We start from the raw sequence: 16,797 nt of genomic DNA on the forward strand, positions 1-16,797 counted from the left end.
CATTAATATTTCAATGAAGCAACTCTTAGCAATTTAGTAAGTGAATTCAAAGGAATTGTTGAGCATCAGATATGGGGGGGAAAAATCTATTCGTTAAGCACCTACTATGTGTCAGGCACATGTAGGTGGGTGAGCGTGTGCTCAGGTATACGCAGGTGATCAGGGTACTTACACAGGCGTACGTTTCCTCATAAACACCCACTGTGCACTAGATAACATTCTCTGTGTGAATGTCATTTCTCCTTGTTCTTATTCTGTCTATAAGTAATTTCAGAATGAAAGAAAAATGACTAGGCTCAATAAGGACGTCATACCCCGATCGGATGCCTAAGTAATTGAACTTGGAACGCAGCAAATCCGTGAGGAACGGCGAACTGGCACAACCGTGGTAATTATTTATGGTTTGGCTTCTTAAATCGAATTGAACAAACAGATGATGGAGGGCAGAGATAAAAACGTGGGCCATTGCAGATCGCAGAAGGGAAATCCAAACTTGCTGGGGAAAGGCTGAGGGTGAGGGGGAAAGTCAAAGCCCAGTTTACCAGAAGGGCTCATGAGGGGACTAGTTTTGAGGTACCTCTCTGCTTAAGTAATTGGTCTTTGGGTATTTCTCAAATACCAACCTCTAAATAATTTTATTTTCCATTTGGATCAATGTCTCATAGCCCTTGTCTAACTAACCTGTATTGATGTCTTTTTAATTAAACCATGCTTGATATGCTTACTTTGCAGTGGTGCATACTGAGTGTGCATGCTAGGAATTCCAGATAAAGTAATTATGCTATTTGTCACTGTCATGATTAATGTGTGACAGCTGTTATGACAGCTGTGCCACTGTTTTGTCACAATACTGTGTTCATCCATAACAAAATTAGCTGTCTTACTCCAAGGTACACACTTGCTGCGATTTCCTTCAGAAGTCAACAATGAAGAAAATTGGGAGGGAATAGTACATGAACTCGATGACAAACAAGAAAAACAACATCTTCATTTTTTCTCTAAATGGTGCTCTAACCTGTCTGTATTGGAAATGCAGATAGCTCACCTTTAGCCCACAAGCTGTCACTGCCAGCCAATCCACCCCTAATCTAACTAACAAGATCTCTGTACGGGAGGGGGATTGCTTCATAATTTGAACCTTGCCTCGTCAGATACCCCTTTTAGATGTTCCTCAAATTAGCATTGGCTGGAGCTCGCCTACCTGTCAAGATGGCAAACTGCAGAGGCCCTGTCAGGTGGGGAAGGGCGAGGTTACCTCATCTCCCCCTCTCCCCTTGGTAGCCAAGTGGCACCCAGCATGTGTACCGTCTCCACTCCCCCCGAGCCCACCACCGTCACCTCCCCCTCCTCCTCCCCTCCCACCCAGCTGCCCCCTCTGTCTGAAGCCCCTTAACTGGCAATGAAATTGGCAGGAGCTTGCTCTAAATCGAGATGTAAATTGTCAAATTAAAGGCAGTTATTAATGTTAACCAATATTGTTTCTTCCAGAGCCCTGAAACTGGACTATAAAGCCATAAAAGACACTGATGTGAGGAGACAGATGGCTACAATAATAGCATCATTATTCTATAGCTTTGGGTGAAGTGGTTACTGCATATGTTCCATAAATTTTTTTTTAAAAGCCTACTTACATTTCTATTCAGAGTGAAAGAGAAACATTGTAACATGGGGCAGGAGGCGGGCACTGCGTTGCATAGAAAGAAAATGTGTGTTACATCAAATGTGCATTTCTATGAAAACATGATATTTTTATCTTTTAAAAATTAAAGGAAGAACAGATGTGCCTATTATTATTGTGCAGCGACTGATTAGTTTGATCTGCCGATAATCCATTTGTTAGTAAGTTTTAATATTTTTTTCAACATTCATTTTGCTTTTCAGGATCCAAACAGCTCAAAGTGCCTGTTTGGGAGGGGGGCGAGGGGAGTTTCTTTTGTCACCACTTTTTCTCAGAGGGATCTTAGAGAGCGTACTGTACAAAGCACTAATCATAATCCTTCTTATCTATTGGGAGGATAGCGAAAATGACCCCTCACTTGTCCTCTGCTTTTGCTCATTTTGAACAATAAAACAAAGCAGTGCAGAACAAGGCCCACCAAACTTCCTTTCCAGTAGAGCTGAATCTTAGTCTCTTTGCCTACAAAATGGATGTGGGACTTTCAACCAAACACTTCACCTCTTTGTACCTTGATTTCTCCATCGGTCCAATGGGAACGAGACCATTTGTCATCATATATACTGTTCAAATGCAAATCACTTTTAGAGCCTTTCACCAGAGGCTAAGGCATGAATTGAATACAGGCAATTTAAATTTAATTTTACTAAGGCTTAGTTCTGGGTCTCAAATCTGCCTTTCATGAATAAGTTCCATTCACATGAAAGCCCAAATCCAGGATCTGCAGTTGGTCCTGCTAGCGCTGGACATTTCTTTTTTTAATGGTATTTGTTAAGCGCTTACTGTGTGTCAAGCACTGTTATAAGGGCTGGAGTGGTTACAAGTTAATCAGGCCAGATACAGTTCCTGTCCCACATGGGGCTCACGGTCTGAGCAGGAGGGAGAACAGGTATGGAATCCCCATTCTGCAGTTGAGGAAACTGAGGCTCAGAGAAGTTAAATAAAACTTGTCCAAGGTCACCCAGTAGACAAGCGGAGGAGCCAAGATTAGAATAATAATAATGGTATTTGTTAAATGCTTACTATGTGTCCTGCACTGTTCTAAGGGCTGGGGTAGATACGAGCTAATCAGGTTGGACACAGTCCCTGTCCCCCAGGGGGCTCACAGTCTTAATCCCCATTTTACAGATGAGGTACCTGAGGCACAGAGAAGTTAAGTGGCTTGCCCAAGCCACACAGCAGACAAGTGGCGGAGCCGGGATCAGAACCCACGTCCTCTGACTCCCAAGCCCATGCTCTTTCCGCCAAGCCACGCTGCTTCTCTTACAAACATCTGTTACAAACAGATGTTTCTCTGAAGCCCAGAGAAGTGAAGTGACTTACCCAAGGTCACCCAGAAGACAAGCAGCAGAGCCGGGATCCCAGGCCCCTGCTCTATCCATTAGGCCAAGCTGCTTCCTATTTGTAATCAATCAATCGTATTTATTGAGCGCTTACTGTGTGCAGAGCACTGTACTAAGCGCTTGGGAAGTACAAGTTGGCAACATATAGAGACAGTCCCTACCCAACAGTGGGCTCACAGTCTAAAAGGGGGAGACAGAGAACAAAACCAAACATACTAACAAAATAAAATAGAAAAGATATGTACAGATTTGTAGAACTGGCCATTTCTACAGTGCAGAGCTGTAAGTCTTTTTGGAGGGTCCCAACAGAGAAGCTGACTGACGCTCCAATGTATGGCTGTCTGTCAAAGCTGGGATTCATCTCAGTGTATGTACGTGCGAACTGTTAGTTGTCTTCACACACAAGCATTTTGAAATTTACACTCCATCAAACATGCGAAAGAAACAACTGTTTGGACATCTGGCGAGAACGCTCTTCAAAGTAGAGGGTGTGTGATTGTGGGCACACTTCTTTTTGGAGACTTGCATCGCCTTCACACACCCTGTTCCACACTCCCTTAATGTGTGAAAACGACTTATTTTGACACCATGTTTTTCTCTTGATGGCAGCAGCAAATACTTCTGGGCAAGCCAAGCAACAGTGCTCCCTCTGTTTCCTCTTCTGTGAATGGAGCCCACGCAGTAGACGTCCTTTTCTGGCCAGTGTCTCTCTTTCCATGCAAAGCTTTTGCTCAGAAAGCCACTCAATCAACCGATTGGTCAATCAACAATACCTATCGAATGTTTACTGGGTGCAGAGCACTTGACTAAGTGCTTGGGAGAGTATCGATCAATCAACCAATCAATCGCATTTATTGAGAGCTTACTGTGTGCAGAGCACTATACTAAGTGCCCGGGAGAGTCCGACATAATAGAGCTAGTAGACAAATTCCCTGTCCAAATAATAATAATGATGATAATAATAATAATAATGGCATTTATTAAGCGCTTACTATGTGCAAAGTACTGTTCTAAGTGCTGGGGAGGTTACAAGGTGATCAGGTTGTCCCACAGGGGGCTCACAGTCTTAATCCCCATTTTACAGATGAGGTAACTGAGGCACAGAGAAGTTAAGTGACTTGCCCAAAGTCACACAGCTGACAATTGGCAGAGCCAGGATTCGAACCCATGACCTCTGACTCCAAAGCCCGTGCTCTTTCCACTAAGCCGAGTTTACGGTCTAGAGAAGGAGACGGACATTAATATAAATAAATTACAGATATGTATATAAGAGCTGTGAGGCTGAGGGGGGTGGGGGTGAGTAAAGGGAGCAAATCAGGGTGACGCTGAAGGGAGCGGGAGAAGAGAGTAAATAACGGGTTAGTCGGGGAAGGCCTCTTGGAGGAGTTGTGTCTTCAATAAGGCTTTGAATCAATCAATCGTATTTATTGAGCGCTTACTATGTGCAGAGCACTGTACTAAGCGCTTGGGAAGTACAAATTGGCATCACATAGAGACAGTCCCTACCCAACAGTGGGCTCACAGTCTAAAAGGGGGAGACAGAGAACAGAACCAAACATACCAACAAAATAAAATAAGTAGGATAGAAATGTACAAGTAAAATAAATAAATAAATAAATAAATAGAGTAATAAATATGTACAACCATATATACATATATACAGGTGCTGTGGGGAAGGGAAGGAGGTAAGACGGGGGGATGGAGAGGGGGACGACGGGGAGAGGAAAGAAGGGGCTCAGTCTGGGAAGGCCTCCTGGAGGAGGCCTTTGAAGGTAGGGAGGGTCACTGTCTGTCAGATATGAAGAGGGAGGGCGATCCAGATCAGAAGCAGGAAGTGGGCAAGAGGTCAGCAGCGAGATGGATGAGATTGAAACGGGGGATGTGAGGGAGCGGTGCGATAGGACCAAGATTATCTAGAGTCACTGGGGAGAGTACAGTACAAAAGAGTTGGCAGATATGTTACCTGCCCCTAAGGAACGTGGAGTCTAGAGGGGAAGACAACCATTAAAACACATTACAGATAGGAGAAGCAGCAGGATTCTTCTGGACAAGGTGGTGAGCAATAAGATATTAAGACCGTGAGCCCTTTGTGTGACAGGGACTGTGTAACAACCTGGTTGTGAAGTAGAGTGGCCTAATGGAAAGAGCTTGGGCCTGGGAGTTAGAGGACCTGGTTCTCATCACAGCTCTGCCATTTGCCTGCTTTGAGGCCTTGAGCAAGTCACTTCAATTCTCTGGGCCTCAGTTTTCTCAATTGTAAAATGGGGATTCAGTACCTGTCCTCCCTCCCTCTTAGACTGTGGACCCCATGTGGGACAGGGGCTATGTCTGACTTGATTAACTTGTATCTACCCCAGCGCTTTAAAGCAGTGCTTGACACATTGTAAGCGCTTAAAAAATACCATGATAAAATAAAATTATCTTGTGTCTACCCCAGCACTTGGGACAGTGCTTGACACATAGTAAGCACTGAACAAAAACCATACAAAAATCTAGTAATTGTTTCATTCTTTCTGAAACTCACTAATATTACTGTCAACTCCATCCTACTGGGAAAGCACAGTTCCCTCATGTCCTGAATTATTAATCAATCTATCAGTGATATTTATTGAGCACTTGCTGCTTACGGAGCTCTGTCTCAAGCCCTTAGGATAGTACATTAGAATAGGTAGACATGAGTCCCACCTTCGATAAGGTTACTTTTAGTCTGTTTACTCTCAAAACAAAGTTAGGTGTTTCTGGATTTTCCCACGAAGGAACCTACGGTAATTGTCAAGAACAGATCTGTCTCGCTGCCGACCCCTTACCCACGTCCTCTCTCTGGCCTGGAACTCCCTCTGCCTTTGCATCAATTAATCAATCAGTGGTATTTATTGAGTGCTTACTATGTGCAGAGCACTGTACTAAGTGCTTGGGAGAGGACAATACAACAGAATTAGCAGACATGTTCCCTGCCCATAATGAACTTACAGTCTAGAGGCGGAGACAGGCATTAATATGGATAAATAATTTATAGTATATTAACTGACAAGCAATTATCTGACAATCACTTTCAATCAATCAATCAATCGTATTTATTGAGCACTTACTGTGTGCAGAGCACTGTACTAAGCGCTTGGGAAGTACAAGTCGACAACACATAGAGACAGTCCCTACCCAACAGCGGGCTCACAGTCTAGAAGGGGGAGACAGAGAACAAAACCAAACATACTAACAAAATAAAATAAATAGAATAGATATGTACAAGATAGAGTAATAAATATGTACAAACATATATACATATATACTTTCCCCACCTTCACCTCCTAAAATCACATCTCCTCTGAAAGGACTTCCCTGACTAAACCCTCACTTTGATCTGTACCCCTTAAGCACTTGATATTCACCTCACCCACTCCAGCCCCACAGCAGATCCTTATATTCTGCCATTTCCCCTATCTGAAATTCATTTTAATGATTGTCTCCCAACAGAAGCAGCATGCCAAAGTGGATAGAGCACGGGCCTGGGAGTCAAAGGTCATGGATTCTAATCCTAGCTCCGCCAGTTCTCTGCTGTGTGACGCTGGGCAAGTCACTTCATTTCTCTGTACCTTAGTTACCTCATCTGCAAAATGAGGATTGAGACTGTGAGCTCCATGTGAGACAGGGACTGTGTCCAACCTGATTCCAGTGCTTAGTACAGTGCCCGGCACATAGTAAGCACTTAACAAATACCATTATTATTATTATTATAGACTGCAGCTCCTTGGGGACAGGGATCATGCCTACTCCATTGTTATTGTACTGTCCCAAGCACTTAGTCCAGTGCTCTGTACACAGTAAATATTCAAGAAATATCACTGCTTGACTGATTGCTTGCTTGCTTGATTGATTGATTGATTGACTGAATGGCCCTCTGAGCAAAAGTTTTGCATGAAAAGAGAGACAAGAAGGCAGAAGAGAAAAACGTTCCAGGCACCACAAACAACACGACAACACAATAAGGGATAGTCTTTTAGTGTGCCCTTCGACGCCACGACCATGGATTCCCTCACTGGCCTTTTCAGGCACATACACACACTCAGTGATGAACCTCACCGACAGTTGTGACTACATACACATACCTACATCCCTGACGTGGTCTTGCCTTGGTCTCTATGAATAAACTCGCCTTTGCTCATTCCGATTCAGAGATCGAAAACCGACTTGCCCCTTTTTTTCCTTAAAGTGTCTCCCTCCCATTCTGCTTTGGAAATCAGTTCCATCTCCTTCTCTTGGCTGACTTGAAGTGACGTTCTTGCAGGCAGGAAGTCAGCTTGAAAGCGGAGTCACCTTTGTAGTGCCTCAGTCTTTTCTGGCTCAGCTCCTAGAAGCTGGGGTCTGAAACATATGCTACAACTTCACTACCAGGCCTCCTGTGTGAAGAGCATTTCAAAAGGGAACTGAACTTTTTCTTTGTCGCAACTTTCCTCCTTTTCTTCCTCTTCTCCCCTTGCTTCCTGCCTTCTGGCCACAAATTTGCAAAGAAAACTCTCAATTTCTAATCATGCATCAGGGGCATTAAGAATAGGGGATTAAGTCAACTGAAGGCTTTTAAACAGTAGGGGTGATGGCATTGATCAATACATCAGTTGATTACTAGGTCCATCAAATGCACCTAGTAAGAGCAAAGAACTGTACTTAAGTGCTTGGAAAAGTACAGCAGGAGGAAAATACACATTTCCTGTCCACCATCCAATGGTGGATATGGACAAACAGATAGCATTTGGAAAGACAGTTTGAAATTTGCCCTCCCCTCAAAAAGCCACAATCATTTTAGGATCTGTTGCCTCCTTCTTCAGCCTGATCTGGATCCCTCATGGATGAATTTCACTAAATTGGATATCATTCTGCATAATTTTTTACGGTAATGAATTCCAAAGGCTTTCTACCCATTGGGGAAAAAAAGATTTCCGTCTGTTTGTCTGAAATCGACCCCCTCTAAGCTCAGTGGATGCTCTATGGTCCTGGTTTTTCCAGATATGACCGATCAATCAATTGATCGATCATATTTATTCATGATGATGATGATAATGATATCTGTTAAGCACTTACTATATGACAGGCACTGTACTAAGTGCTGGGGAGAGTACAACATAACAATGTAACAGATACATTCCCTGCCCCCAGTGAGCTTACGGTCTAGAGGAGGAGACAGACTTTAATATAAATAAGTAAATTACTGCTATCCATATAAGTGCTGGGGCTGAGGGAGGGGTGAATAAAGGGTGGAAATCCAAGTGCAAAGGTGAAATAGGAGTGGGAGAAGAGGAAATGACGGCTTAGTCAGGGAAGGTCTCTTGGAAGAGATGTGACTTCAATAAGACTTTGAAGGTGGGGAGAGTAATTGTCTGTCAGATATGAAAATGATGAACAATAATTCCATGTTCCATCACTTTTCAGGAAGAGATTGAAATACCTAATAAGGAACACACCTTTTGCCTAAGACTGAAACAAAGCAGGAGAAAAGCAGGTGGTCAGAGATTCTGACACCATCAAGCCAAGGTGGCCACCATTTGACCGCCTCTCTCAGACCTGCATTTTCTGTTTCTATAGTTATCATCAACAATAGCGCTGATTTCATGCCTGCTGGAGGCATGGCACTGTACAAAGCATTTGGGGAAACATGAGATACTTTGCATGCCCTTGAAGAGTTTACACTTAAATGGAGAAAACAAGCAGACATATTAATGAAAGAATAATTCAAAGAGGGTGAGAGTAGATATAAATAGTAAACACAGAGGAGAAATAAATCAATAAGAAATAAACCTATATGTACGTGGTGTGTACCTGAGAAGCAGCATGGCCTAGTGGAAAGAGCACAGGCCTCAGATGTCCTAGGTTCTAATCCCAGCTCTGACACTTGTCTGCTGTTTGACCTTGGACAAGTCACCTAACTTTTCTGTGCCTCATCTGTAAAATGGGGATTAACACTGTGGGCCACATGGGTCACGGACTGTGTCCATGCTGATTAGCTTGTATCTACTCCAGTGTTTAGTATAGTGCCTGTCACTGTCAATGGACAGGAAATGCCTGCCCTCTGACCCTTAGCAATATCCGTGTTTACATGGGATCATGTGAATAAAGTTATTGAAAAGGACTACAGTGCATGGAAATAATTTCTCTTTCTGGTTTCTCCCTAAAACTCAGCTCCATTGGCCCTGCTTGGAGGTGTTAATGTTAGAGGAATTAAGAAATTATTAGAAGGGAGACCCATTTCTGCTTTTCCAGGAGACTTCTTTTCTGCTTTGTATTGGAAAACCAATGCCTTCTGCCATGGGCTGTTAGCATCCAGGAGGTTTAATCAACCTTGGGCAAGTCACTTAACTTCTCTGTGCCTCAGTTACCTCATCTGTAAAATAGGGATTAAGACCGTGAGCCCATGTGGGACAGGGACTGTATCCAACCCGATGATCCTGTATCTACCATGGCTCAGTGGAAAGAGCACGGGCTTTGGAGTCAGAGGTCATGGGTTCAAATTCCAGCTCCACCAATTGTCAGCTGTGTGACTTTGGGCAAGTCACAACTTCTCTGGGCCTCAGTTACCTCATCTGTAAAATGGGGATTAAGACTGTGAGCCCCCTGTGGAACAACCCGATCACCTTGTAACCACCTCAGCACTTAGAACAGTGCTTTGCACATAGTAAGCGCTTAATAAGTACCATTATTATTATTATTATTATCATTATTATTATTACTTTAGCGCTTAGAACAGTGCCTGGCACATAGTAAGTGCTTAACAAATATCATTATTATTATTAATCAATCAATAAATGGTATTTACTGAACTCTTACTGTGGTCAGAGCACTGTACTAATCACTTGGAAGAGTATAATATGTTGTATCCCCACCAGTGCTTAGAACAGTGCTTGGCACATAGGAAGTGCTTAACAAATACCATTATTATTATTATTATAAGAGTTGATAGACTTGTTCCCTGCCCACGAGGAGCTTATAATTTTTTAACATAAAGGAATAAGTAACTGATATGTACATAAGTGCTGTGAGGCTGAGGGTGGGATGACTATCAAGTGCTTAAAGGATCAAGATCCAAATGCATAGACAATGCAGAATCCTGCAATCACTGATTCATTTTGGGATCATTTGTCATGTTTGTCCATTGGACACCCTAAGGTTGCTTCTAGGTGTCATCTTTGTCTAGGGAGGTTGAGTTACTGCACTTGGGGAAGAGTGAAGCCTGATGGTTAGAGAAATGGCATGGCCCTTGTGAAAAGAGCATGGGTCTGGGAGACAGGAGACCTGGGTTCTAATTCCACCTCTGCCACTTAGCACAAAATAAGCTACCATAATTACAAAAGGAAAACTATGTGCCACTTTCCTGTGATAATAAATAATGATGCTGGTATTTCTTAATCATTCACTATCTGCCAAGCATTGTACTTAGCACTGGTGTGGTTACAAGACAGTCCCTGTCCCTCAGGGGGCTCACAGTCTAAGAGGGAGGAAGAACCGGTATCTTATCCCCATTTTGCAGATGACGAAACTGAGGCCCAGAGAAGTTAAGCCACTCTGCTAAAGTCACACAGCAGGTCATCAGCAGAGTTGGGGGCATTCATTCAGCATAGGAAGGTGCTGCTAGGATTACATGACCATAATCTAAAAAACACAGTAACAGCACAGCGAAATCTACCACATCTGCCCTATCTGTCCTAGGCAGCAGAGACTCCATCTACTTTACGCAAATTCACAGAATCCATCTGTCTCCCAGTGCCTCAAACACCCTCTGACTCATTAACAGATGCAATTAGGAGGATTGCTCCCTGAATTTGGGGAGTAAATGGAATTGCTTCTCGAAAACTTTCTTCCGAAAATAATGACCAGGTTCAGGCAGACGTGCTCATAGCTCAGATCTGCTTGGGTCTAAATTTCCCTCTGGTCGCAACTTAGAAATCTTTGAAAACTCCATGGGCTCAACTTATAAAGTAAGGTTTAACCTCTTCCAATTTATAGGTATTACAGGGTATCCTACCATTTCCCCTATCTGAAAGTGATTTTAATGTCTGTTTCCCCTGTAGACCGCCAGCTCCTTGTGGGAAAGGATCATGTCTACCAACTATGTCGTACTTTACCAGACAACTATTTTAAACAGTGCTCTGCTGTTCCATCATTGATTGACTGATGGAAAGTGTCAACTGACAACCATCTTAGACTTGAGTGGGATCTGGGCTATGAGATCAATTTCACCCAATGTTGGCCATGAAGAGGAATGAGCTGTTGGTTCCATTTCACAGATGGGGAAGCAGAAGCTGAGCAGTGACAAGCCATAGAGGAGCTCGGTGGCAGAGGCAAAGATAAGATTCAAGGACCCTGAAATTCTGGCACACCAATGCATTATTCCATACCCGCTTTTTTTTAAAAAAATGGCATTTGTTAAGTGCTTAGTATGTGCCAGACACTGTACTAAACCCTGGGGTAGATACAAGCTAATCAGGTTGGACATAGTCCATGTCCCACATGGGGCTCACAGTTCTTAGTCCCCATTTTACAGGTGAGATAACTGAATCATGTTACTCAGGCAAGTTACGGAGGCAAGAGAAATGATTTGTCCAAGGTCACACAGCAGGCAAGTGGCAGAGCTGGGATTAGAATCCAGGTCCTCTGACTCACTGCTTAGGTATACAGGAATTCTACTGTTCTTCATTGTTCTTCATTTCTGAGAATTACAATTACTCTCCCCACCTTCAAAGCCTTATTGAATGCACATTCATTCATTCATTCACTCGTATTTATTGAGCACTTACTGTGTGCAGAGCACTGTACTAAGCGCTTGAGAAGTACAAATAGGCAACATACAGAGACGGTCCCTACCCAACAAGGGGCTCACTGTCTAGAAGGGGGAGACAGACAACAAAACAAAGCAAGTAGACAGCTGTCAGTACCATCAAAATAAATAGAATTATAGCTATATACACATCATTAATAAAGTAAATAGAGTAATACATATGTACAAATATACACAAGTGCTGTGGGGAGGGGAAGGTGGTACGGCAGAGGGAGGCGGAGGGAGATGGGGAGGGGAGGAGGAGAGGAAAAGGGGGGCTCAGTCTTTGGGGGTACATCTCCTCCAAGAGGCCTTCCCTGACTAAGCCTTCCTTTCCTCTTCTCCCACTCCCTTCTGTGTCACTCCGAATTGCTCCCTTTTTGCACCCCCACAGCCCCACAGCAGTGTGGCTCAATGGAAAGAGCCCGGGCTTAGGAGCCAAAGGTGATGGGTTCAAATCCCAGCTCTGCCAATTGTCAGCTGTGTGACTTTGGGCAAGTCACTTCACTTCTCTGTGCCTCAGTTACCTCATCTGTAAAATGGAGATGAAGACTGTGAGCCCCACGTGGGACAATCTGATTACCTTGTATCCTCCCCGGTGCTTACAACAGTGCTTTGTACATAGTAAGTGCTTAATAAATGCCATCATCATTATTATTACTTATGTTCATATCCATAATTTATTATTTTACATCACTGTCTGTCTCTCCCTCTAGACTGTAAGCTTGTTCATTCATTTGACTGTATTTATTGAGTGCTTACTATGTGCAAAGCACTGTATTAAGCACTTGTTGTGGGCATGGCAAAACACTCTTGGTTTGGGTATTTGGGCAGCCTGCTTTTTTCTGCCATTTTGTGCCCATCTCCCCAGGCCTCAAAAATCTCCAATGGCTGCCCATTCCTCTCCTGGTCATTCATTCATTCATTCATTCAATCATATTTACTGAGAGCTTACTGTGTGCAGAGCACTGTACTAATCGCTTGGGAAAGTACAATACAGCAATAAAGAGTGAAAATCCCTTCCCCGCAAGGAGCTGCCAATCTAGAGTGGGGGAGACAGATATTAATACAAATAAGCAGACATCACTCCTGACCACTGGCTCTAAGGCACCCAATCAGCTCTCTCCCCACGTCTCATCCTCATTCCATTCTCACCTCCTCTCAGCTGACACACTTTGTTCCTTTCTAGCCAACCTAGTCCCTGGGCCTCATCCTTATCTCTCTCATCCTCCAGCTCTTCTTCACACCCTCCCTTTTCCCTAGAACTCCTTCTCCCTTCACATCCGGCAGACCCACAACTTTCCCCTTCTTCAGAGTTCTTCTGGAATTACATCTCCTCTAGGAGGCCTTTCCTGATTAATCTCATCTTCCCTTCCTATTTCCCCCTCGAATGCCACTTTGGTTCTTCACACCATCAAAGTACCTGGGTACCCTCTCTCCCCACCCCGACCCAGTAGAATTTATGTATCTTTAAACTCTGTTGCTTCCTCCTCCCTGTAACTTATTTTAGTGTGTGGTGCCACCACTAGATTGTAAACTGCTTGAGGTCAGGGGCCATTCTACTAACTCTACTGTGTTCTCTCAAGCAGTTAGTAAAGTACCTGCACAGAATAAGCACTTACTATGTGTGATTGATTGATGGCATCATTGCATTACACTGTTTGCAACTTCCATAGCAGTCATATATTTATGTCCACTCAATTTTTGTTGATCACTCTAGTTGTAAATAATTTTTATGTTTGTCAACCCCATAAGCTTAGTATAGTGCAAGTGCTTAGTACAGTGCTTTGCACACAGCAAGAGCTCAATGAATATGATTGAATGAACCATAAGAGTGTAAACTCCTTGTGAGCAGGTAGCATATCACTTTGTTACTCTGTACTTCCCAATTGTCTAATTCAGTGCACCTCATCAAGTAGGTACTCCATAACTACCACTGCTAGTACTACTATTCATTCATTCAGTCATATTTATTGAGTGCTTACTGTTCACAGAGCACTGTACTAAGTGCTTGGGAAGTACAAATCAGTAACATATAGAGACGGTCCCTACCCAATAACGGGCTCACAGTCTAGAAGGTGCTCATAGTCACATCTACTATGTGATGATGTCTTCTAGACTGTGAGCCCATTGTTGGGTAGGGATTGTCTCAATTTGTTGCCAAATTGTACTTTCCAAATGCTTACTACAGTGCTCTGCACACAGTAAGCACTCAATGAATATGATTGAATGAATGAATGAAACAGGTGAGGGCAGTGATTTTTTTCTCATTTCAGAGTGGCTAAATGTCTGAAGTCAGTCCTGCCTTCAGTCAAAGTGCTTTTCTGTTAGCGGGCCCTAACCTCATTTTCTCTTTTTCCCACATTTCCTATCTCCTCTGTCCAGTGTACTTCCTACAGAGTGAAGAAGAGGTGGGTTGTGATTGAGGAGCAAAGTGTCCCATCTATGGTGTTGAGTATAATTGTTAGAATCGCTATGATATGACACGTCTTGGTGTTTCAGGGCTAAATATAAATCCTACCCTTCAGACCTCCCCCCAACCCCCTAGAGAAAAATCCTTGGAGCAATTCAGTAGGTATCCAAACGCCTATTAGGAATGCTTTTTTGGATGGGCCCTTGGCAAGCAACCCACTTACTTTGAGAAAGAATGGATCCAAGGGAAAGAAAAGCTTCTTTGTTGGGAAGCAAGAAGTGTTGTTGCCTAATGGATGGAGCCTGGGCCTGGGAGTCAGATGGACCTGGGCTCTAATCCTGGCCCCGCCACTTATCTGCTGTGTGACCTTGGACAAGTCACTTAACTTTGCTGTGCCTCGGTTACTACATCTGTAAAATGGGGATGAAGACTGTGAGCCCCAGGTGGGACATGGAGTGGGACATGGATGGTGTCCAACCTGATTAGCTAGTTTACCAGCTCTGTTATATTGTCTCTGCAAAGCGCTTAGTACAGTGCTCTGCACACAATAGGAGCTCAAGGAATATGATTGATTGATTGATTAACTACCCCAGCAATTAGTACAATGCTTGTCACATAGCGCTTAACAAATACCATTAAAGAAAAGTGGGCCTGATGCATTCATGTCAGTCATTTGGATGGGGGATGTCAAAGGTTACCTAGGAGTTTAACTGCTGAGATGAAGATAAAACAGATGGAACAATTTGGTCCATTTTCTGGGGACTGCGAATCTTGAGAGGTGCTTAAAAACAATCTCAGCCATTTGGAAAAGGGAAGGAGACTGAGTTATAGAGAATAAAAATGGCCAGCAAGTATTCAAAGATTAAAGGATCCAAATCCAATCGTCAGGATTAAAAAAAAAGTGCCTCTTATCTGAGAGTAAAAATGTTTTACAAGTACAAGATGTATTTAGAAGACAAACAGCGAGGAAAAATGTGTGCACTTACAATAATGACAGGGGGAATTAGAGACAACGGAAAGGAAATGGCAGAGACACTAAACAATTACTTGCAGCTGTCTTTACAAATGTATAAAGACTAGAGATTTGTCCCATTTGGGGATCAGATTTCTGCCACTGAGAGAACTAGAATTTGGAAGTCGACAGATAACAGTGGAACTGCTGATACGTAAAGAGTGTCTCTCAACTGATAAATCCAGATGAGAAGCCTCAAGGAGACTTTAAGGAAATGACACACGTTTGGGGGATATATTTATGAGGATAAAATGAGAGAATTCATGTGAAAGCACTTGGAAGAAATAAAAGCTCTCTGCCAAAAATAAGGTGGTATTATTATTGTTAATATTATTATTTGTAATTTTGAAAAAGAACAGAGGTTTATATAGTGGCCATAGTTCATGTGTTTGTGAGAACGTGGAGAAAAAAAAGATGGCATGTAATGTATTTAATTTCAGCAAAAGGAAAAACCTGACAAATAGAGGGATTAAGAGGAACCTGTGAAGTATCTATTAATGTGATGCCTGAGGTAGAGATCATCATCAGCAGCAGCAGCAGCAGCATGGACCAAATGCCTACTGTGTGCAAGCACTATACTAGGCAATTAGAAATGTAGGACAAAAGTAAAAGAAAAGTCCCTACCCACTAGGCGTTTACACTTTAATAATAGTAGTAGTAGTAATAGTAGCTGTAAAGCACTCAATCATCTTGCCCCCTCCTACCTCACCTTGCTATTCTACTGCTACAACCCAACCTACACACTTTGCTCCTCTAATGCCAACCTACTCACTGTACCTCCATCTCATTCATTCATTCAATCATATTTATTGAGTGCTTACTGTGTGCAGAGCACTGTACTAAGCGCTTGGGAAGTACAAGTTGGCAGCATATAGAGACGGTCCCTACCCAACAGTGGGCTCACAGTCTAGAAGAAGATCTCATCTATCTCATCTCTGACCTCTCACACATATCTCGCCTCTAGCCTGGAATGCCCTCTTTCTTCATATCCGACATACATATCTCCCCCACTTCAAAGCCTTATTGAGGGCACATCTCCTCCAAGAGACCTTCCCAGCCTAAGGCCTCCTTTCCTTTTCTTCCACTCCCTTCAGCATCACCCTAACTTGCTCCCTTTATTCATTCCCCTCTCCCAACCCCACAGCACTTATGTCCATATCTGTCCTTTACTCACTTATCATAATATCTGTCTCCCACTCTAGACTGTCTATTATATTAAACTCTCCCAAGCACTTAGTACAGTGCTCTGCACAAAGTAAGCGCTCAATAAATACAATTGAGCGAATATTAATATGAATTCTGTCTTTTTATTCTAGTTCCCCCTCTAATATGTAAGCAGGGAACGCATCTACCAACTCTCTTATACTGTACTATACCAAGCACTTAGTACAGTGCTCTGCACACAGTAAGCGCTCAATAAATATGATCGATTGACTGACTGACTGACTGATTGATGGAATCCCCATTTTGCAGATGAAAGAACTGAGCCACAGAGAAGTGAAATGACTTCCCCAAGGTCACACAGCAGACAAGTGGAAGATCCGGGATTAGAAT

This window comes from Tachyglossus aculeatus, chromosome X4 (genome assembly GCF_015852505.1).
Source record: "Tachyglossus aculeatus isolate mTacAcu1 chromosome X4, mTacAcu1.pri, whole genome shotgun sequence".
NCBI lineage: Eukaryota > Metazoa > Chordata > Mammalia > Monotremata > Tachyglossidae > Tachyglossus > Tachyglossus aculeatus.